Source organism: Papaver somniferum, chromosome 9 (assembly GCF_003573695.1).
Source record: "Papaver somniferum cultivar HN1 chromosome 9, ASM357369v1, whole genome shotgun sequence".
Lineage (NCBI taxonomy): Eukaryota > Viridiplantae > Streptophyta > Magnoliopsida > Ranunculales > Papaveraceae > Papaver > Papaver somniferum.
Window position 1 is genome coordinate 51604364 of NC_039366.1, and position 23044 is coordinate 51627407.

Below are 23044 nucleotides of genomic sequence, written 5' to 3' on the forward strand. Positions count from 1 at the left end.
TAGTACTACTACCTCCTTCACTTGCTTCTCCTTCTTGGGCAACTTTTCTCGCTGCTCTTGCATGATTTCTTCCTAATAATTTTCTCTTAATTGCAGTATTGACATTCAAGTTGGAATTGTTGTTTCTGGTGGTTTCTGGTGAAGAAAAGGGATTATCTGAAGGGGGATGAGATGATTGAGATGGTTGTGAAGCTGGCGTTGAAGGTGAAGAGTGTATGGTGAACTTGGAGGTATATTCTGCATGTTTTCTAACACTTATGGATTATATTTAGGCAACACTTTCAAAATATGATTAACAACTTTCATAAGCAAAATTTGTCCCATGTTTATGGTGCAAATCAGTTCGGCACTTTCGTTCGACATCAACATCGACAAGACCGCTCTCTAGACCATGAGAAACTTGCATTATAACAGCGACATACAAGGCAACTTGGGCGTTGATTGTAACAAAGCGACCGGACAATCCATTTGCATCACGCTCGTTGATGTTCATAGTTTCTTGACGAAAGTTAGCAAATATGTTATCCCACAACTTGGTAGATTGTTGACTGGCACCATGATACTATCTTGTGTAAAGAACACATAGTTTCTGCAAATGCTTTCATCTTCGGCTACGGTAAATTTTGGACCCCTAATCTTCTTCTTTTGTTGTTTATATTGAGTATTAGACTGAGACATATTAAATAAATTATACAATACGAGCGAATGAAAGAGTTAGATGATGAAATTTGTTTTAGATTAACAAATGTGAAGAGTATAGAAGAGAAGGTGTGAGTTAAAATGGTAGAGGAATGTGGTATTTATAGGAGGGAAGATTTATGACCGTTGGATCAGATTCTATTCAACGGTGTAAACTAGATCGGTCGGTCTTATGAAAGCCGCTAGCGGTGTAGTAAACACCTAACGGTCGAGACTCGACCGCTCGGTAGAAACTTGACCTGGCCTGGCTAAGTGGAAAATTTGCCACCTCCATAGTGGGTGCATAAATGGCAAACATTCATGTTTTCCACACCCATAGGAAGAGGCCTTAGGCCCCAAATAAATAGCATAAGCCCAAAATTAGCCAGGTTTTGGAACTAACTAGGCAAGCACAGTTTAGCACTTGCATGATAGTTTTTTTTTTTTTAATTTTTACAAAACTAGTGACAAAACACCTAGGTGACCAATTTTGTGGTATAAAAAATCCAGTCATATTATTTTTAATAAATTAAAACAGTTTCATTAAAAAGTGGTACAAAAACCCCAAGTCAAAATAATGATGAAATTTTGTTTTTGTTACTTTAAAAAAAGCCAAACATACCCTTTTTAGCTTTTCTTCTTCTTCTTCTTCTTCTTCTCTCCTTTCTTTTTTCTTCTTTCTTCCATCTCCTTTTCCCCACCACCATTACCACCAGCAGCAACAACAGATCTCCGCGAACACCAACAACAACACCTTCGTGACCTCCACGAATACCTCCGCTCTCCTCCACGAACACCTCCGTCTCTTTTCTATTGTTTTATATTCAGATCTATCACCAACAGTACCTCCGCCACCACCAAACCAGCCGCTATGTCCAGATCTTTCATCAACAACACCTTTATTTCATCCACAAACACCTCCTTCTCTTTTCTTCTAGTTTTTTATTCAGATTTATCACCAACAGTAGCTTCGCCACCACCAAACCACATGTTATGTCCAGATCCGCCACCAATAACACCGTCGTCTCCTCCATTAACACCATCATCACTATTTCAGCCTCCTCCTTCTATCATTTAAAACCACCAATACCTTCAAATCCGCCACCAACACCTCATCCTCATTTTATCCTCTACAATCAACACAATACTTGCAGATTAGACCTCATTCAATCCTCTACAACCACCAACACCATCAACTTCTGATGTATCATCACCAGCAAATGATGATTCATCTTTATCGTCGAAACCAATATTTGTGTTGGGGAAATGACAGATTTATGTTGAAACCAAAATTGGTTTCATCAAATTCTGACAATTTTGGTTGGTGAAAAATAGTAAGTTTATGATGAAACCAAATTTTGGCTTCACCTGATTTTTGCCTAGTTTATTCGGCCTGACTTGGAAGACGGCGTGTTTGGTTTCATCATTGAAGTTATGTTGGATAATGACAATATGTGGGAAAATGATGAAACCTAATTAGTTTTTATCGTATTGTTTTTCATTTTGTTGAATATTGATCTCTATGAAACCAATTTTTGATGGTGAGACACAGGTGGATTGTTTTTGTTGAAACTAGTTTTAGTGAGGAGGTAATGGTAGTGGTGGTTGTGGCAGCGATGGAGATGGTGCAGTTGACGGTGGTGGTAGGTATCATCTTATTCTGTTTCATTTTTTCTTCTTTCTTCCTTCTCCTTTTCTTTTATGATGAAACCAAATTTTGGTTTCACCTGATTTTTTCCTATTTTATTCGAACTGACTTGGAAGTCGATGTGTTCGGTTTCATCATTGAAGTTGTGTTGGTGAAATGACTATGTGGAAAAATGATGAAACCTAATTAGGTTTCATTGTATTTTTTCATTTTTGTTGAATATTATTCTCTATGAAACCAGTTTTTGATGGTAACACACGGGTGGATATTTTTTTTGTTGAAACTAGTTTTAGTTGAGGAGGTAATGGTAGTGGTGGTTGTGGTGATGGTGGTTGTGGCGGCGATGGGGGTGGTGCAGTTGACGGTGGTAGCAGGTTTCATCTTATTGTGTTACATTTTTTTCTTCTTTCTTCGTTCTCCTTTATTTTATGATGCATCTAATTTTGGTGAAACCAATTTTCGTTTCATCATTTTTTCTGTTTGGTTTCATTATTTTTTTCTCATTTTGTTGAATATTGATCAATCAAACTCATTTTTTGTGGTGATGACGGTTGTTGTTGGTGGTGGTGGCCGGCAATAATGGTGGTTTTGCTCGGCAGGGGTGGTGGTCGTCGATGGTGGTGGTTGGAGGCGGTGGTCAGTGGACGGTGGTGTTTGGCGGTGTCGGTGGCGGCGGCGGTGGTCAGTGGCGGTGGCGGTTGGCGGCGGCAAAGGTGCTTGGTGGTGGTGGCGGCGACGGTGGTGGTCGGCGGTAGACGAAGACAGTGGGTGGTGGTGGTCAGTGGTGGTGGCGCGGTGGTGGTGGTGCTGCTAGTGTTGTTGGTAGTGGGTTGTTTTTTGGTGGTGATAATATAATAAAATTGAAAGGTGGGGTTGATTTTTGTTTTTGTTGGGGTGATTTAAACTACTAAAAGGGTAATATAGAGAGATTATGTTAAATGGGGTTTTTGTGAACAATTTGTTTTGCTAAAGTTTTTTTGCATGAATAGTGACATCTTTGGGGTTATAACTCGCGACCCGTTATTTTTTTTTTTTTTTTTTGAAGGATAAACAAATTTCATTAATTTGATTTGCAGACTTTTCATATAACTTGAGTACATCGATGAAAAATTATAGCAAAATGTACAAATAATGATAAGATCTTCTAGAAGAACTAATAAAGAACATTAAAAGTACAAAATACATATATATTTCCAAGAGGAGATCGATTTTAACATGATGGTTTCTAATTTCATGTTGTTTGAATCTTTGATTTAGATTCTTTGATCTTCAAATCTTGAATCTCCATAAAAAAGGAGTAATATGCCCTACCATCATAACCAGCATCAACATCAGTAGCCATGGATCCTGCACAGAAATATTTAATCATATTCATATTTTTATTCTTCAAATCGTACCCCAATGAGTAGGCTTCAAATTGACTCGCCAATATGCGAGCAAAGCCTAGAAGAACTTGTAGTCACCAGAAGGGGTGAGGATGTGCCAGTTTTTTACCTCATCTGCATCCAATTCATTACGGATTTCAAATTTGGCATCCGCATCCAATCCATACCCAACAGTTTGCATCCAATGGATGCACAGATGGCCGGATTTGGTATGGATAATCCAATGGATTTGTTTTAGTTAAAATTTATAACGAAAAAATAAAGCCAATTGTTAATATCCAAAAATCGCTCCTAGGTAAAACAATGTACTGTCAAAGTATTTTCTTTTGGTTCGAAAATCAAAATCGTACAAAACGAGCCTAAACCAAGAAGTTGGCCGTTCACGTTTTGCTTCGGTTAAAAAGAGAGAAAATGGGTTGATCTTAGGGGAGGGAAAGCAAAGAAAGTTGAGGAAATCAGTGGTGATTGAATTGGGTGTGAGGTTATTGAACTATGGAAGAAGAAGAGTTTGGGAATGATAAGCTTGTTCTGTCTTCTGAATAGAAAAAATAGTCTATCTACAGCTGTAGGGAACGCTCACTATTTCCTCGTAAGTAGTGGAGATTGTGGAGAGATGGAAAAATGGGAATAGAGGAGATAACAGTTTGGTTATGCCGGAAGTTTCTGGAAACCTGTAAACCATCACCCCATTACTTAGCCACTCCCTTTAACTGCTTACCACCACTTGTAACTTCCTTATCATGGGATGTTGCCATGACACACATTGCTATAAACCACCAGACCCATACCCATAAATAATTTCCCCATGTAACATGTTTTGATTTCTCATAGGAATTAGTAGAGTTGTGGATTTGTTTCTAGTATTGTCTAGGTTGTCACGATACTTGACTGAGTAATAGCCTAAGCTAGCCATACTTTGTCGGCGTAACTTGAAGAGACAACTCGATCCAAGGGTATGCATGACCAACGAGTTTTCCATAAGATGGCATCGTAAATAACTAACCATAATAATACACCAAGATACGGATACCAATCTAGTGACTAGTCTTAGGCCGTGTCGCGAGGCGCGACCTAGTCGATAGCTAACCGAGTCGGCATGTACATGGGTGCTTATGAATTCTTTGGCTACGTTGGTTCGTGATCGTGGCCACGAACTTTGGCGGGACGGATCATGACCATGGACATAGCTTGACCGGAAAACTAGGTAATCGTGGCCATGAACATAGTAGGCCGAGAAATAAGAAGGCCATGAGTAGATAGGCTAGGCTAGACCGGCTAGCAAGGAAACCGTGGATAGTTAGGGGCTTGGACAACTAGCAAGGAGGCCATGGTTAAGACGTAAGGTGGCCATCTAGGCTGGTAGTCGTGGGCCAGGCCGAACCGAGAGACAGAGAGATCGTAGATGGGAGATAAGGAAGTCGTGGCCTGGCTAACTAGTTGGCTAGCTAGGAGGCAAGGAGGTCGCAGCCATATGTCTAGTGTAGGACGAGACATGGCTAGGCCGGAAGGCAAGGAGGCCATGACCATGGATAGGCTAGGCCTAAATACAAGGAAGTCGTGGCCATATGGCTAAGCCAAAGACATGGCCAGGCCAAAACATAAGATAGTCGTGGCCAATGGCCAGGCTAAGGGGAAAAGAGGTCGTGGCGAAGACAAGGTGGCCATGGCCGGTTGGGCTAGACTAGGAGGTCGTGGCTAGTTAGGGAACTGGTGACCGCGGCCTTAGCTAGTTGGCTAGCTAGCGATAGGGATGCCGTGGCCAAAGACATAGCCAGGATAAGGAAATTGTGGCCTGGCTAGCTAGTTGACTAGCTATGGCGTTAATGGCCATGGCCTGGTTATGGAGCGAGGCCATGTTAGCACTATCGTTTCATTTGTATCATATGGAACATATTCGAGGAATTCGGCCGTGGAAGTACTACGATTCGAGGTAATATTCCAAATATTATGTTTCTGGTAATACTTTTATTCGAAATAGCATAGTAGCTTATTTTGAATATTTATAAGTTGTACCATCAATATATACTAATAAATACATGATAATTTGTATGGGCGTGCATAAGATAATGAGAGTTCAGCCGAGTGAAGCTCTAAAACCTTGAAGGCGGACCACGGTGGCCATTAACAAGATATGCACTCTCAATTCTCTTGTGGAATATGATATAGAAATATGAGTTTATAATTCTGATGCCGGGTCAGAAGCTTATACATATTTATTTCATACTTCTGGTTGAAGCAAAAATACAATTTTCTCCCTTGTCAAAATCCCACCATCAACATTAAGTCTCCTACTTAGCGTGGAACAACAATGTTTGGTGGTATGCACTAGATGGTGACATTGACATTTACGGAAACCATAAATGAATTTTGGAGAAGAAAAACAATAGTTTACCTTAATCATCACAGCTTGAAGCTTATCTAGGCCACTCTTGCAGGTACATACATCAGCTGGGACGAGTATGGTCTTCTGTGGGAGCAAAGGTGGCCGCGACCACCAGCCTTGGACGGGACAGACATGTATGCAGTGGCAGACCTAAAATTTCTGAAATTGTACAAGCATCCATAAATATTTAGATATTTTTGGTCATAAAACTATTTTTGGCTCCCATAAAATGCAGAAATTATAAAGATATTTCTATAGTTTTCGTGTATTTTTTTGTGTAGTTTTCGTGATAATTAAAAACTTATCTAAAATTAAGGAGGTCTAATGGATCACAATCCTATTTTATAGGAAAGGCAACAGAATTTCTTGTGTGTACGAGACTGAATAGTCTCGGATTATGATATCATAGGCATGATATCTAATGACCATGAATGCCCCCACTGAATAGTCGTTCTGGATTCACCACTGTATGTATGTCCACAACTATAAGCCTTAGTGGGCTTTGATCGGCGCATTCCTCGTACCCGTGGAGATGCTCCTACCGTAAGCTCTTTAATGCAAAGCGAATGGGCTCATAGCATTCCGGGGCTGAGTCTTATTTTCCCTGAAGCGAACAGAAATGTGCAAGTGACAGGCGAGTATGCTGATTTCTGGGATAGATAGCTTGCTATCATTAAGACTTTCATATCGAGTGATCCTTCTGATGTTCGTGGTGTACCGTCTGAAGGCGAACTGAAACTTCGACCAAATTTGAAGGTTATTTCTGTTGCTCGACGTGAGTTGATCGCTGATTTGATGCAGGTAATGTCTCCGGATCACCTTTTCTTAGTGTCATTATTAATGCAATGACTTAAATGCTTGATTCATGTTTTGGTAGCCGTGGCGTCCGGAAAGAGTGCACCCAATCCTTGGTTTCGCATCTGCTGCCAGTCCCCCGATCTGGGGAAAAAAGACCACGAGTAATCATGCCCGGAAGTGGAAATCGTCCTCAGAAGAAGGTAAAGTTTCTAGCACTCTTCCCTTTCAATTCTTTATTTTCATATTGTCATAAGATTTATATATTTTTGTAGCTTGCTGGGGAAACTCCTCAGAGTGGGTTGAGCGTTCAAACTTTTGAATTTGGCGTCCTGGCCGTCCTTGGCATCTCAGCACTACCCACTGTGAGTAAAATGTTTCTTTGAAAACAGTTGAAGCATGGAACTTCGTATGAGATTATTCTGAACTTCGGCTCCAGGTAGCTAGAGATATGAGTATCTTGACATTTGGGAGCGTTATTGCTGCTGGAAGTGCCGAAGAGAAGGACAAAAGCAATGAGGAACCTGAAAAATCGTCTCATACAGAAGTAATTGGCGAATTCGAAGACGAGCATGAAGAATTTGATGGCGAATCATATCACGAAGCATCCTCTTGCTTTGGCCAACTTGTCACCAACCCAAGTATGTTCCTTAAAGCCATAATGGACTGTTTATCACCTTAAAGCACTGAACACATAGCTCCACATAATTGTGCGCAAGATTCCAATAGCTTTGTCGTCGTCTGAAAATTCAGATTTATGTCTTCTCACGGGAACGATTACAGAATCATCATACGAAGTCGGAATGAAGTGGTTGAACTCTCGTTTTTTAGCTAAAAGTGTAAGGGCGAAATATCGCACAAGGAAAACATACAACTTTGCTCCAGTCAAAACAATCTTAAACACGAAGATACAACAATTACCTGGAAATAAGGCGAAGAATAATCATGCGCTAATAAAGGAAAGGCATGAAGAATAGTCACGCGATGAGAATAGTGCGATCAACAACTCTATCAAAAGAAACACGAAGGACCGAATAGAAACGCGATAAACATGGACAGTTTCCAAAAGCCTGGCATATAAGACAAACTGAAACAAAATTTGTCAACTGAGATCTTGCACGTGAACTATGGTGTCTTCTATTGATTTATTTGCCTATATAAAGGCTCAAAAATGATATAGAGAGGGAGAGATCAGTTGAGATATATAAGCTAAGAAAGTTATCAAGAGAAAAAAGAAGCAAGCCATTAGAACTTAGCTTTTATCTTGTATTTCTCCATTGTTGTACACAAACTCATCTTGAAATCATTGTAAGAGCATCATACATCTAATACAAAGTATTTGAAAAGATCATATTAGTGCCAAAGTGGTGAATAATATCATTTATGTTTGAGTTGATCCATATGACTTAAGCTTTGTGTTATCATCATTATAAAGAGTGCAGTTGTGGGATTTTTCGCAACTACATTTTGGCACTAGAAACAGGGAGGATTCATCCTCACCTGCTGGTTAGTAACCAGAAATCATCATTTTTCAAAATTCACTTGTTATTCTCATTTTTCTGTCCACCATGAAGTTTGATAAACAGTATACCATTTCCTTATCTCTATCGAAAAAAATTCCTCAAAAAACTCTTTACTTCCAAAATTTCGAAAGTTCTCAAGGAGAAATCTTCTCAAACGACTTCTCTGTCAGTAGCATTGACTGAATCTTTCCCTGTCGATAAGATGGTGAGGATCGTGTCACGAAGCAATTATTCAACGACAATACAGGGAGAAGGCGTTAACAGGAGAAGAGGAAAAGAAACGTTAGAAGAAACATTTACCAGAGAAGGCCAAGGCTAGCTGATGAAGGGAAAGAAAACAACCCAACTATGAGAACCAGGACGAAGAAGCAACTGTTACAAAACGAGAATACGAGGAGAAACTCGCGCAGTGGAGGAAAACAGAAAAGATGTTGATCGAAGAACGGATAGATCTTGCGAAAGAACATGGACGACTAATGATAGAAAATCATGACTTGAAAGGGAAGGTACGAGAATACGAATTGGGAATAGAATATGGAGAAGTCACAAAAGATCTTGCAGAGAAAGAGATATTGAAAGGGAAGAAAGAGAGAAACATATAGATGGACAATTATGGGATGAGGTGTACCAGCACGGACAAAAAAGAGATGGGAGAAGCAGGATAATGCTATATCAAAACGAACAATGGATGAGAACGGCTCAGTGCGAAAGCAACATCCATATACCAGTAAGAGGGGACCAGGGTGTCATCCATGTAACCCAATCATTTCAATCATCAAGGAAAATGGAGGGATTTCACGACAGAGTGCTGAGGCAAGTTCTCGAGCGCGATAATTAACAGCAAGGGCGATCATCCCAAAGTTGAACCCCTATCAAAGAAAAAGCAAAGAATAAAATTACCAAGTGTTGATAACATATTGGGAAATTATGTGCGAAGAACACACCGATCAGACCTCAGAAGACGGCTTGATCTTCGTGTTGGAGGATATCCTTTTCTCCAAATCAAGAACACCTTGAAAATGAAAGGAGAGTACCAAGGGAAGCATGTTATCACTGGAAGAAAAACAGAAGAGAGAGAAGGAATTTTCAAAAAGGAATCCCAGCCGCAGATTCTTACCACAAAAATAACCTTGGACGAACACAAATGGGAGATTACGTGTCGCATTCGATCTGTCGTGCGAAAGGAGTATGCAAAGAAATAACGTCCGCGACATTAAAATGATGTAATGAAGAAACTAAGTTATGTACCAACCAAAGAAAAATTAATGTGAAGCAAAGTTCTTTCTATACGCGAACAAGCCAAAGGCGAAAAAAAATCTACACGACTATTACGTAAGACCTCAATAGGGGCAGCAAAGTTACATATTAAGACCACTACTTAGGGAGGCTGGGTACCTAATTTTGGCGTGTCAACTTAGTTCGCGTGATTGTGCGACGACATTTAAGCACGATCATGTAAGAGGCGGCCATAAACCCTAACGCGCGTCATATTGGGAAAATCCTGGACAAGTCACTTATATTGGGGAGAAATAAAAGCCTATCCGTCGGAGGCCACTGAGAACGAACCACTCAGGGAATAAGTTCTCCAGCATGGGGTGTAGAAACATGACCAGTGGAGTAGAAGGAGTTCCTGGGTTGGATACACTCGGTATGGAAGAAATTTGGTCACTTCTTTATGGGTGTTCCGGAAAAATACAGTATTTTGGAGAGAGATGTATGCAATTTTCTTCCCACCGTGCATGAGATGATATCTCTTCCTAGGAATGAAATCGTCTTCGAGGAATAAGAATGTTATAGCATAGCTCGGTTAAACCCACCAAGCGTTGGTATGTCAAGTTTGGTTGTCATATTTTAGTGAATCAAACTCATTTAAAGAGTCGTTTGATTATTTACTAGAGTCAACTTCGTATAGGTTAGCTAGAAAGTTACTAGGGTATGAGACTTACAAGTATTACATGAAGACTTGAAGAATATGAAGAAGTAAATAGCTACAACGACGACATCATCCTTCTACTTGAGGTTAGTAATATTTGACTTGAATTGTTTCATTCCTAACGTATCTTTCAAGTCGTGCATATTGAAACATAACTGCAAAGTTGTGAATGATTATACTCGACATAGTATTAAGGAATTACAATACGAAGTATAACGTCTATCTTTTGAACTTCTTATATAAGACATCGACATAATCGTATAAATGCTATTATGATTATGTGTATGTGTATGGGTGAAGATTTCATCTTAGGAAACAATGTTTTACATTCGTTTAAAGGAAGTACAATTCATAAACTTGTTTTATGAATCGAAAGGGAAATCGCTGGGCTTATTGGTATTGTTATTCATTGCAAATCTTTGGATTACCAATATGTATGTTTAGAAAAACAGCTCATAACTTGTTTATGTATCTTGGTAAAACTAATCACAAGGCCTGACTTTTGTATTGGTATGACTTTTATTAGTGAAACCGATCTTAAGTAATCACCCGAGATGGTATGGTCGATATTTGCAGTTGGTGTGACCGTTCCTAGTCATTGGGTGACCGATCCTAAAACTTGGTTGGGACTAATCACAAGATGTGTAGTCGATCCTTGTAGTAGGTTAACAAGTTTTAGTAAATGATGTGACCGATCCTATAACTTGTGCAACTGAATACAAGTTTATACCATGTATATGTGGTAACCGATCCTAGTACCTAATCAACCAACTTTTGGTAACTAGTGTGACCGATCCTAGTACCCACATGGAGGTAGAACCGAAACTTATTTGGCAGAACCGTTAAACCCATGAATGGTGATTGAATGTTTTTGATCAATCACATAGTTCTTGGAAATCAGATGAACCAATTCTAAACTCGTTTGGAAGTGTGGCAAATCGGTTCCAAGATTGTAAATATGAAAAAGGATTTACAAAGTAAAGATGTCGACATACTTTGAATATGTGCAGTAACTCTTATCTTTTATTGTTCAAAGATATTCTTTATAGCTAAAGGAAAGAATCCCGGATCAAAATAAATTGAGAATCTTTTATTAAGGTTTTTAGTTTTATATGCTTTTAATTTCCAGCAATTAAATGCATATCTTTAGAAAATAAAAATTGTTAATGTGCATTTACTAATTGGAGATTTTCTACTGATATTTCGGTCAATATTTGGACAGCGCATTTCCAGGAATTATGAAAACCTAATTTGGAAATATATTGCATATCTTGAGAATATTTTCGGCTTTGGAAATTCCTTGGTCTATAAATAATGAAATTTTCATTTCAAGCAAACTAATCCTCAGAGCCAGCAAAACTACCTAGTTGTGTTGTTACTGGTGGAGCCATCTATTCGGAGAGGAAAGTACCCTAATTAGGCGAAATCTCTTACGACCGCTCATTTTAAAGACTTCTTTGGGATTGGGAAGCTCTACGAGTACCGTTGGTGGGAAACTAGATAATTGCAGTTTATTATTAGTTTCCCATTGATTTGATTGACTAATGGTTGTTGAACTTTGATTGCACCTAGTTTGTTTATGCTTGCGAATCTTGTCTTCTGATATAAGACACTCAAACTAGATCGAAGTTTCGACGGGGATCTTTAGACTGTTTGTAGATCTAAAGACGTCTTGTGATAATCCATTGTTAACAGACTCCGTTCTGTGTGTGATTGATCACAAGATATTCAAGTTGACTGTGTGTAGGTGTTTATTGAAGATCTAAGAAGATTTGATGACAAATAAGATTGCTTGTTTGAGTTCATAATATTTGGTGTGCACAAAACTTGATCCGTTGGGGATCCAACTATAATCGGTTTATCTTTGTGATCACCTTGATTGATTAGTTGAGTATATCAGCATCAATATATTCTCTTTGTGACTAAGAAGTATTGAACGCAAAATCTAGACAATTACTTTGGTAGTTGTATTGAGATAGATCTAAGAGCCTGACAAAGGAGTTTATTGGGATAAACGGAAGAGTCTTTTGTCAAACTCATATCATTTGTTTGAAAAGAGTTGTTACCGAACAGATTTGTTGTTCCTTTACTATTTGGAATACGAACCAAAGGAATTGTTCCAAGTGCGTGACTTATTACAAGTTGGAGGCGCGGGGATACAGATGGAACTTGGTGAACTATAGGTTTAGTTGCTTGGTCTCAACTATACGAAGTTGGTTTAGATTTTGTATAGCGGCTTAATCCTACGAGTATTCAATTCTGGACAAGGTCCCGGGGTTTTTCTGCATTTGCGGTTCCCTCGTTAACAAAATCTTGCTGTGTCTTTTACTTTTCTATTTCCGCAATTATAATTGTTTTTATTATAATTAGAAGTAAAATACACAAACGTTAATTCCTAATTACTTGATAGCAGTCCTATTGTGTTTGGTTAAGTCCGAACCTATTATCAAGTAATCATACTTCGTTGTTGTATTGTCTCGATCTTGTATCTATAGTCAATCACACAAGTTATCTTATTGTGGTATTGTCTCGATCTCGTATCCATAGACGATCACACGAAGTGTGAACCGATTAGTTGTATTGTCTCGACTCAGTCTATAGACAATCAGTTTCAGAGAAAGGACTTATAGGTGTAAAAGTTTTAGATTGAGGTATATTTGGGTACCCTCGTCTTTTCAACTGGTATCAGAGCAGGGAAACACGAAAAGATCTAACAATCTGTGTTTGGTGCGATCCAACCTATAAGAATTGAATCTATGTCTGATTCAGTTAACGTTATGCAAGAATATGAATACTCAAAAGTTGAAGATGTTACCAATTCGTTGACCCATGATCCAGGAGTTACGAAGATCAAGTATACATCTGAGTCGTTCTCTGATGGAAAAAAAGATGCTGATAAAGAGTTGGTAAAACTCCTAAAGCCTATAAAATCTCTGTCTTCAAAGTGCTAATATTAAAGACAGAGTCAAATCTTCTTCAGAATGAGATCAGAGATAAATACATTCAAATGAATATTCTAGCCAAGGAGAATATGGATCTCACTGTCAAATTAGAAGATCTTAAATCTCTTACTCAAGATAAAGAGACACATCCTATGACTCTGACTAATGATTCTGTTGTAATTTCTTCTGATGAAGAAACCAAAGGTCCTTGCTCGACTTTGAAAGATTGTGATAACAAAACTTGTTTGATCACATCCGAAAGAAATCATGATGATGGTAGTTTGCCTAACTACATCAAGTCAGAAGAGGATGAGAAACCATCTTCTATATCTACTGATGATCAGATGAAATCTTGTCCAAAGGAAACTTTGAATCGATTCCATGTTAGTGATCTTAAGGAATACAACTTTCAGTCACTTTATAGGAAACTTATACTTCTTTAAAATACGGTGGTAAAAATATTGAAGGAAGTTTCTTGTCTTAAAAAACTGAACGATTATTCCTCAGTAGAAAGACGGATTATACCTCATCTCGATAAAGTCAACTCAAAAGAATCAGAAGTAAGAGTTGATAATCGCTTATGGAAAAAGGTTTCTCCTCACCCATGTCGAAACAATTCTTGTTTTGATAAAGAACGACTCCACAAGAAAGGAAAAGAGAGAATCTCTGCCAATGGAAACAATCATGAATTTCCGATAATTGTTCCAGACAATCATAATGATGTGCATCATAAGGAAATCGTTGGAATGAGAAAATATTATGAAAATCTCATTGATAGAATTAAGAGAGATTTATCTATCTCTGAAAATTCTCACATCAGTATATCTTCTCCACATGATCATATCTCAAGAGTAAGAAAAGATCATTATCCTGGGAGAAAATATTCAGGGCAGAAATTCCCAAAGAGAAACATGAATTATGTTTCTGATGCCCGTTGTAAGCTAGAAAAAGCTTACTCAGATACAACTTAGTTATATCGAAATTGTGCACTCTCATCCTCTTTCGTGCTCTTAATTATGGATAAGAAAAGCACAATAAAACGAGAGCACATTCTTCGTTGTGTTTGTTTATCAGAAAATTTGTGACATTTTATGGATGGTTGCGAATCCATGTCTGTCTAAAATTGTTCATGTTTAACATGATCTTCCAAAAATAGGTTTTATTTAAAATTTTCGAATTTTAATAAACCTTCCAGCATGAGAAGTTCGGACAAAGGAAACTGAATATATTTTTTTAATATTTTCGGAATTTCCTGATATTTTCGGTCCAAGAGTTGACTCTTCTTAAAGAGAAACTATCGCTTGCCTGTATTCTAAAACCATGATCAATCCCTATTTAAAGAACCGAGCATGTCTCCAATAACTCGTTGTGTCTCAAAGGCTAATAGGGAGGAAGCTCAAAAGGTTAAGGATTGTCAAGGAATCATACAGAAAGGAAGAAGAAAAACATATCAAAAATCATGTCTGATTATGATTCAGATAGTTCGAATGGATCTCAAGATGAGTCGTGTATATTGGATTACAACCTTCAAGATCCAACCAAAACCAAGTGGATTCGTTCTGATAGTATGATTCACTATATCCAAGGTTTTGAAGAACTGAGAACCAATCTCATTACGACAGTTCAAAATCAAGATTGGATCAAAGAAAGAATTGATCAAACAAGAAGTGTTCTTGCTGAACTCAGGATTCTAATTGAAGAACTTGAAAAACAGGAAGTGGTTGCAGACAAGTCTCTTGAGACATGCTTCAAAAGTTTGAGTACTGATGAGATCTCAATAAACAATAAGAGCACCACTAGATATTAAGATACATGCTGTAATTCTTAATCAAGAGAATAAACATCAGTTTTTGATCTCTTTCAATAATTGTATAAGGTTTATTATAAATAAAACTATCTATTATTTATGAATAAAATTATTAGTTTATAATTTTTCTTGTGATAGTTTTTCGATTACATAGTATGTGCTTGAATGCATTATATTATTGCTATGTATGTTTATGGGATGTTTGATTTCAGTTTTCATAACCTTGATATTCGATCTCATATTGTGTGAACCCTTATGTTTGGGTGACTTTTTGGTTTAGCAGGATTAAGTTCTATCCCATGTTGGTAGGCTTTATCAAAGGATCATAAGGGGTCCCGATTGAAACTAATATGTGAAAAAGTCACAATATGTTGAATCTTTTGGTTTAGCATAAAAGCATATGTGTTTCGTGGTTTCAATTTTTGCATTGCATTAGTTTAAACCGGTTTTAAACCTTTCTCTGGTAAAGGTTGGTCCTTGTTGTTGTTCTTTTATTTTCGCGAGAGGATGAGAACAAAACGGGGGAGAGTTCTAATGTGAACTTGTGCTTAATGACATATCATTTGGGGTAGAAGAGGATGCGGAACTTGAGGTACCGAATTTGTTAGTTAATCGTTTTCCTGTTTAAGAAAAACCTGAGTTATTGCATTTATTTATTGCTTTTTCTTAACAAAATTTCGGTACAATTGATGTTTATTCCACTATTTGTGTATGGATGTGTGTGTGATTCAATTATTTCCGGTTAAGAAAAACCATTGTTATCTTGCTTTATTGTTTGGTATCAATTGTTTAGGCTTACAAAATTATGGTGCAATTGCAGTATTATAATGTCTATGTTCGTTTCAATTGCTTCCGGTTGAGGTAAATGATTATGCAAGTTGATTTATTTGGTTTGTATGAATTTTTTATGGCTTAACAAAAAAGGTTTTCGGGATCAATTATTTAGTCCAATTGGATTCCGGATAAGAGAAACTAAGTTTCTGATCTTAGTTAGACTTATCAAAGTGGAGGTTTCGGTCAAGTCTAATCGAATGCCTTAACAAGAAATGCTAGTTAACTAACCTAGTACTTGTCTTGTTTAAAAGTGAAAGGTCTAAGTTATTACTCCCTCCGTCCCTAATTAGATGACCTATACCATAAATAAGTGGAGTGATAGATTAGTATTATTATAAGAAATATATAAAATTTGATAGCCATATTTATATTCATTAGATAGGTGTTTTAAAATTCTTTCCGATGATACAAAGTTTACGAAAATCCATTGTATAGTTTGAGAGATAAATCATTTCTAAATTTACTAGTAAATTTTAACTAGGTCATCTAATTAGGAACGAAGGTAGTATTTGAATAATTAGAACCTGATGAGAAAAATAGAGTTAATTCTGATCCTATCGAACAAGCGATTGTATTTGTGCAATCGGTTTAGAAAAAGAACTAAGGTGCTTAGTCAATTTTTGATTTGCTAAACTATTAGGGAAAATTGCTTCGGGAAATTGTTTCCTTAATAACATATCAAAAAAAAATCACTTTGTAGTTTCGGTTTTGATACTGGTTATCTAAAATGGTGTGTGGAACCCTCATGCTTAACTCTTATAGGTTGTAAGTCTTTTGAGATTTGTAAGATCCTTTCGGTTTGTCCTTTATTTGATCGTACCTTTGTCATTTTGTGACAAAAAGGGGGAGAAATATATGGAGTAAACAAGTGATTTGGTATCACTAAGGAAAGGACAATGTTGCTTAAACATTATATCTAACGAAAGAATAAAGCATAGACTAAAGGGGAGTAACGTATCATATTGATACTTGTAGTTATATGGACTACAAAGGGAATAACAAAGACGTGCGGATTGAAAATCTACATATCTTACATTTAGGGGGAGTATTAGCTTTGTTATTATAATGTCAACAACGACATTTATGGATTGAATGTATACAGGTTATTGTACTGTTGAAACTCGGAATCAAGCGTATGTGTAATGAATTCTTGTAATTTGTTTATCCATATGATGTAAGAGTTCTGTCACTAAAATTGACAAAGGGGAGATTGCTAGAGCATAGCTCGGTCGAACCCACCAAGCGTTGGTATGTCAAGTTTGGTTGTCATATTTTAGTGAATCAAAACTCATTTAAAGAGTCGCTTGATTATTTACTAGAGTCAACTTCGTATAGGTTAGCTAGAAAGTTACTAGGATATGAGACTTACAAGTATTACATGAAGACTTGAAGAATGTGAAGAAGTAAAGAGCTACAACGACATCATCCTTCCACTTGAGGTTAGTAATATTTGACTTGAACTGTTTCATTCCTAACGTATCTTTCAAGTCGTGCTTATTGAAAACATAACTGCGAAGTTGTGAATGATTATACTCTAGTCAGACATAGTATTAAGGAATTACAATACGAAGTATAACGTCTATCTTTTGAACTTCGTATATAAGACATCGACATAATCGTATGAATGCTATTGTGATTATGTGTATGGTTATGGGTGAAGATTTCGTCGTAGGAAACAATGTTTTACATTCGTTTAAAGGAAGTAAAATTCATAAACTTGTTTTATGAATCGAAAGGGAAATCGCTAGGCTTATTGGTATTGTTGTTCATTGCAAATATTTGGATTACCAACATGTGTGTTTAGTATAACTGCTCATAACTTGTTTATGTATCTTGGTAAAACTATTCACAAGGCCTGACTTTTGTAGTGGTATGACTTTTATTAGTGAAACCGATCTTAAGTAATCACCTGAGATGGTATGGTCGATATTTGTAATTTGTGTGACCATTCCTAGTCATTGGGTGACCGATCCTAGAACTTGGTTGGGACTAATCACAACATGTGTAACCGATCCTTATAGTAGGTTAACAAGTTTTAGTAATTGGTGTGACCGATCCTATAACTTGTGCAACTGAATACAAGTTTATACCATATATATTTGGTAACCAGTCCTAGTACCTAGTCAACCAACTTTTGGTAACTAGTGTGACCGATCCTAGTACCCACATGGAGGTAGAACCGACACTTGTTTTGGTAGAACCGTTAAACCCATGAATGGTGATTGAATGTTTTTGATCAATCACATAGTTCTTGGAAACCAGATGAACCAATTATAAACTCGTTTGGAAGTGTGGAAAATCGGTTCCAAGATTGTAAATATGAAAAAGGATTTACAAAGTAAAGATGTCGACATACTTTGAACATGTGCAATAACTCTTATCTTTTATTGTTCAAAGATATTCCTTAATAGTTAAAGGAAAGAATCCCGGATCGAAATAAATTGAGAATCTTTTAATTAAGGTTTTTAGTTTTATATGCTTTTAATTTCCAGCAATTAAATGCATATCTTTAGAAAATAAAAATTGGTAATGTGCATTTACTAATTGGAGATTTTCTACTGAGATTTTGGTCAATATTTGGACAGAGCATTTCCAGGAATTATGAAAACCGAATTTGGAAATATATTGCATATCTTGAGAATATTTTCGGTTTTAGAAATTCCTTGGTCTATAAATAATGAAATTTGCATTTCAAGCAAACTAATCCTTAGATCCAACAAAACTACCTAGTTGTGTTGTTACTGGTGGAGCCGTCTATTCGGAGAGGAAAGTACCCTAATTAGGCGAAATCTCTTACGACCGCTCGTTTTAAATACTTCTTTGGGATTGGGAAGTTCTACGAGTACCGTTGGTGGGAAACTAGATAATTGCATTTTATTATTAGTTTTCAATTGATTTGATTGACTAACGGTTGTTGAACTTTGATTGCACCTAGTTTGTTTATGCTTGAGAATATTCTCTTCTGATATAAGACACTCAAACTAGATCGAAGTTTCGACGGGGATCTTTAGACTGTTTGTAGATCTAAAGACGTCTTGTGATAATCCATTGTTAACAGACTCCGTTCTGTGTGTGATTGATCACAAGATATTCAAGTTGATTGTCTGTAGGTGTTTATTGAAGATCTAAGAAGATTTGAAGACAAAGAAGATTGCTTGTTTGAGCTCAATCTTTGGTGTGCACAAAACTTGATCGGCTGGGGATCCAACTATAATCGGTTTATATTTATGATAACCTTGATTGATTAGTTGAGTAGATCGACATCAATATATTGTCTTTGTGACTAAGAAGTATTGATTGCAAAATCTAGGAAATTACTTTGGTAGTTGTATTGAGATAGATCTAAGAACCTGACAAATGAGTTTATTGGGATAAACGAAAGAGCCTTTTGTCAAACTCATATCACTTGTTTGAAAAGAGTTGTTACCGAACAAATTTGTTGTTCCTTTACCGTTTGGAATACGAACCAAAGAAATTGTTCCAAGTGCGTGACTTATTACAAGTTGGAGGCACAGGGATACAGACGGAACTAGGTGAACTATAGGTTTAGTTGCTTGGTCTCGACTATACGAAGTTGGTTTAGATTTTGTATAGCAGCTTAATCCTAAGAGTATTCAATTCTGGACAAGGTCCCTGGGTTTTTCTGCGTTTGCGGTTTCCTCGTTAACAAAATCTTGCTGTGTCTTTTACTTTTCTATTTCCGCAATTATAATTATTTTTATTATAATTAGAAGTAAAATACACAAACGTTAATTCCTAATTACTTGATAGCAATCCTATTGTATTTGGTTAAGTCCGAACCTATTATAAAGTAATCATACTTCGTTTTTGTGTTGTCTCGATCCTGTATCCATAGTCAATCACAGAAGTTATCTTGTTGTCGTATTGTCTCGATCTCGTATACATAGACGATCACACGAAGTGTGAACCGATTAGTTGTATTGTCTCGACTCAGTCCATAATCACTTTCGGAGAAAGGACTTATAGGTGGAAAAGTTTTAGATTGAGGTATATTTGGGTACCCTCGTCCTTTCAAGGAAGAAGCTTTAGACAAAGCGGAGAGATCGAACTTGGAAGTTTCGTGGCTCCGTCGCCATCTTCAGGCCATTCAGGAGCATTTGAAGAAAATTGGCGTTTCTTTTAGTTTGGGAGGCAGTCACCAAGGATAGACTTGAAGTTGAAAGGCTTTCCCAAGAGTTAAAAGCTGCTGCTGAAAATCTTGCACAGGAAGAAAATGCATACTCTGATGGTGTTAAACCGACCTTCAAGGAATTTTCCTAAATTTATCAACACTGATAAACCAGCTTCAAGGAATTTTCCTACCCACTTAATAAAGTATTGAAAAGGACCAGCTTCCCATTCGCATCGCCGAGTTTCCCTGGGGTTGATATCTGGGTCAAGTCCCCAAGTCTTCATCGGGTGTGGGGCCGTTGGTTGTGAGGAAATCGGTTAAGCGTGACTTACTTGTGCACGGAATTTGCGGACACATGACCCCACGTCTTCTCCTGGCAACTGCTTCACGTCCAGGTGCACTAAGCGGCGAAATTCGTCTAGCAGGTCGTACTCAAGATTTGCCAGCTTGTTGGAAAGTCTTGGAGGTGTTGTCGCCAACAAAGAGGGACCGATTGTCTTCTTTTTGTTTTTACGGATCTATGGGCTTCCCACTACCATATCGTATTTCATTTTTACCTCAAGAGTGATGTAACCATATGCACTTTTTGAGTTTCCTTCAGAATCTTTGATTGTTAACGGTGAATACGTAGCTTCATGTCTTGCAATTCCTGCGGCTCTCAGAGTCTTGATAGTGATGAGGTTTACATCGGTCCCCGCATCGATTAGCACTCGCTCAAATCCAACATTCTTGAGATAAGTAGTAGTGAGTCCCTAGTCAGGCTTCTCATTGTGTTTAACTGGTACATATTTCAAAGCAGATTCGGGATATGCAGCATTCTTTTCAGCAAAGAGTAAATGCTTACCAGACACGACACGGTTAAGGGCGGAGAAGATATCTCTGCGTTGAACTCTTGAGAGGTGGAGAAGCTCACACATATGTTGCATCATATATTGGACAGTTCCATTGACCGAGTCTCCAGAAAGAGTAAAATTCCTGACAGGGAGGGGATCTTTGTGGACACTTTCAGTTCCTAGTTGTCGCTCCCTTGAATCGACATTTTCCTTAAATATACGCTTCAAGCCGTTGCACTCACTAGTGGGGTGATTGAAAAATCTGTGAAAGCGACAATACTTCGGGTCTGATCTCTTCAGCAGTTGGTGGTCGTCGCGCAGGCGGTAATTTGATAGCCCCATCCATGCTTCCAACAGTTCAAGAACTTCTTTCTTAGGAAAGGGGAAATCTTGAGATACCTGATCTTCTTTTGGGTGTTGTTGTTGTTGGCGCGGCGCTTTGGCCGAGCTTCGTCCTTGGGTTGGCGCCGGTGTCATTGTTGGGATCGGAGTTGGTGCAGAGCGTTTAGTCTGCGACAGTGGTTGAGGTCTAGCTTTCCTCTTAGTCCCTTCATCGGTAACAACGCCTATGGAAAGTTGAGTAGAATATTGTTTATTTACCAAGCGCCTATTTCCGCGAGTATCTCCGCGACCTTCCTCTCTAGCAGGCCTAGTTCTTTCCAACAAGGCTGGAGACGTCGTCGCCGACCGCTTAGCGGCTTCATGTAACTCGGAGAAGGTTTGGAATCGTAAATTTTCTAACAAGGAACGGTATACAGGTATCATACCATTGATACAGAGCTCCACTAATTGCAGTTCAGTTACGTTCAGATCGTGGCAGTCGAGAGCTTAAGTCCTAACCCTTTTCACATAGTCGTTTGGATGATCGTTATTTCTTTGGAACATTCTGCCCAAGTCTGAAAGTGTGATCTTCTCTGAGACAAACAAATATTTTTTGTAGAAAATGTTATCCATCTGAGACCAACTGGAGATGATGTTGGGTATTGTTGTACCATGTGTAGGATCTTCTTGTAAGAGACTTGGAGAATTCTTTGAGTAGCAATACCTGATTATATTCATGTTCTCCTAAAGATTCTAGGAATTGGGATACATGTTCCCTGGCGTTTCCGGTACCATCATATAACGAGAAGGGAGGAGATGAATACCCTCTTGGCAGCGGAATCTTCTGGATCTCTATTGGGTAGGGAGGATGGTGCTGATGAAATGAGGCTGATCCTTCCTTTCCACGGTTCTATAGGAGCCTTTCCAGATCTTCCCGCGTAATAAAATTTTGTTGCGGCTGACTCCTTTCTGTCGTGTGGTTAGTGATAACCCGTACTTCATCATCTCTCTGAGTGTTGACTCTGGAGGTGTTAGCACAACCGACAGATGCGTTCCTAGATTGTTCCACTTGGTGATGACGCTACTCGGGTGTAAGCCGCTCAGTTAAAATCTTCAGATAAGTGAGAACTTCCTTCTGAGTGGTGTCCATGTCTACTTGAGTTTCAGCCAAGGTGTCTTGTCTCATTAAATCAGCTATGGTTGGCGGTGGTTGCTCCTCGTTCTTGGCATCCTTGGAGGCAGGGGGAGGAGTGTTGGTGATTTCAGTGGACACGTTTGGAGGAGTGATATCTGCAGTCCTGCCACTGGTGCTATTGGGAGTAGGAGTACCTTCAGAGCCTGATTCGCCATCGATATTGTTTGGATTAGGGGTGGTTGTTGAGCTTGCATTGGGATTGGTTACTGAACCGGACCTAAGATCTACCATTTCGTTTTTCTTCTAGAAAATTGCAGAACTAAATTTGTAGCCGAGAGATTGACCTCCGGCTGTGGTTGCCAATTGTTAATACCCAAAAATCGCTCCGAGGTAAAACAATGTACTGTAAAAGTACTTTCGTTAGGTTCGAATATCAAAATAGTACAAAACGAGCCTAAACCAAGAAGTTGGTCGTTCACGTTTTGCTTCGGTTACAAAGAGAGAAAATTGGTTGATTTTAGGGGAGGGAAAGCAAAGAAAGTTGAGGAAATCAGTGGCGATTGAATTGGGTGTGAGTTTATTGAAATATGGAAGAAGAAGAAGATCTTAGGAATGATAAGCTTGTCTTGTCTTCTGAATAGACAAAGTAGTCTATTTATAGTCGTAGGGAACACTCATTATTTCCTCGTAAGTAG

At 38.1% G+C, this 23044-nt stretch overlaps 1 long non-coding RNA gene across 1 annotated transcript; it reads right to left on the reverse strand.

Moving 5' to 3' along the window:
- Window positions 1-7364: 7364 nt before the first annotated feature.
- LOC113308514 lies at window positions 7365-9416 on the reverse strand. Its single transcript, XR_003339841.1, has 3 exons — window positions 9366-9416; window positions 8713-9281; window positions 7365-8603 (listed from the first exon to the last, which is right to left on the reverse strand). It is a non-coding gene; the product is annotated as an uncharacterized LOC113308514 (long non-coding RNA).
- Window positions 9417-23044: the final 13628 nt, after the last annotated feature.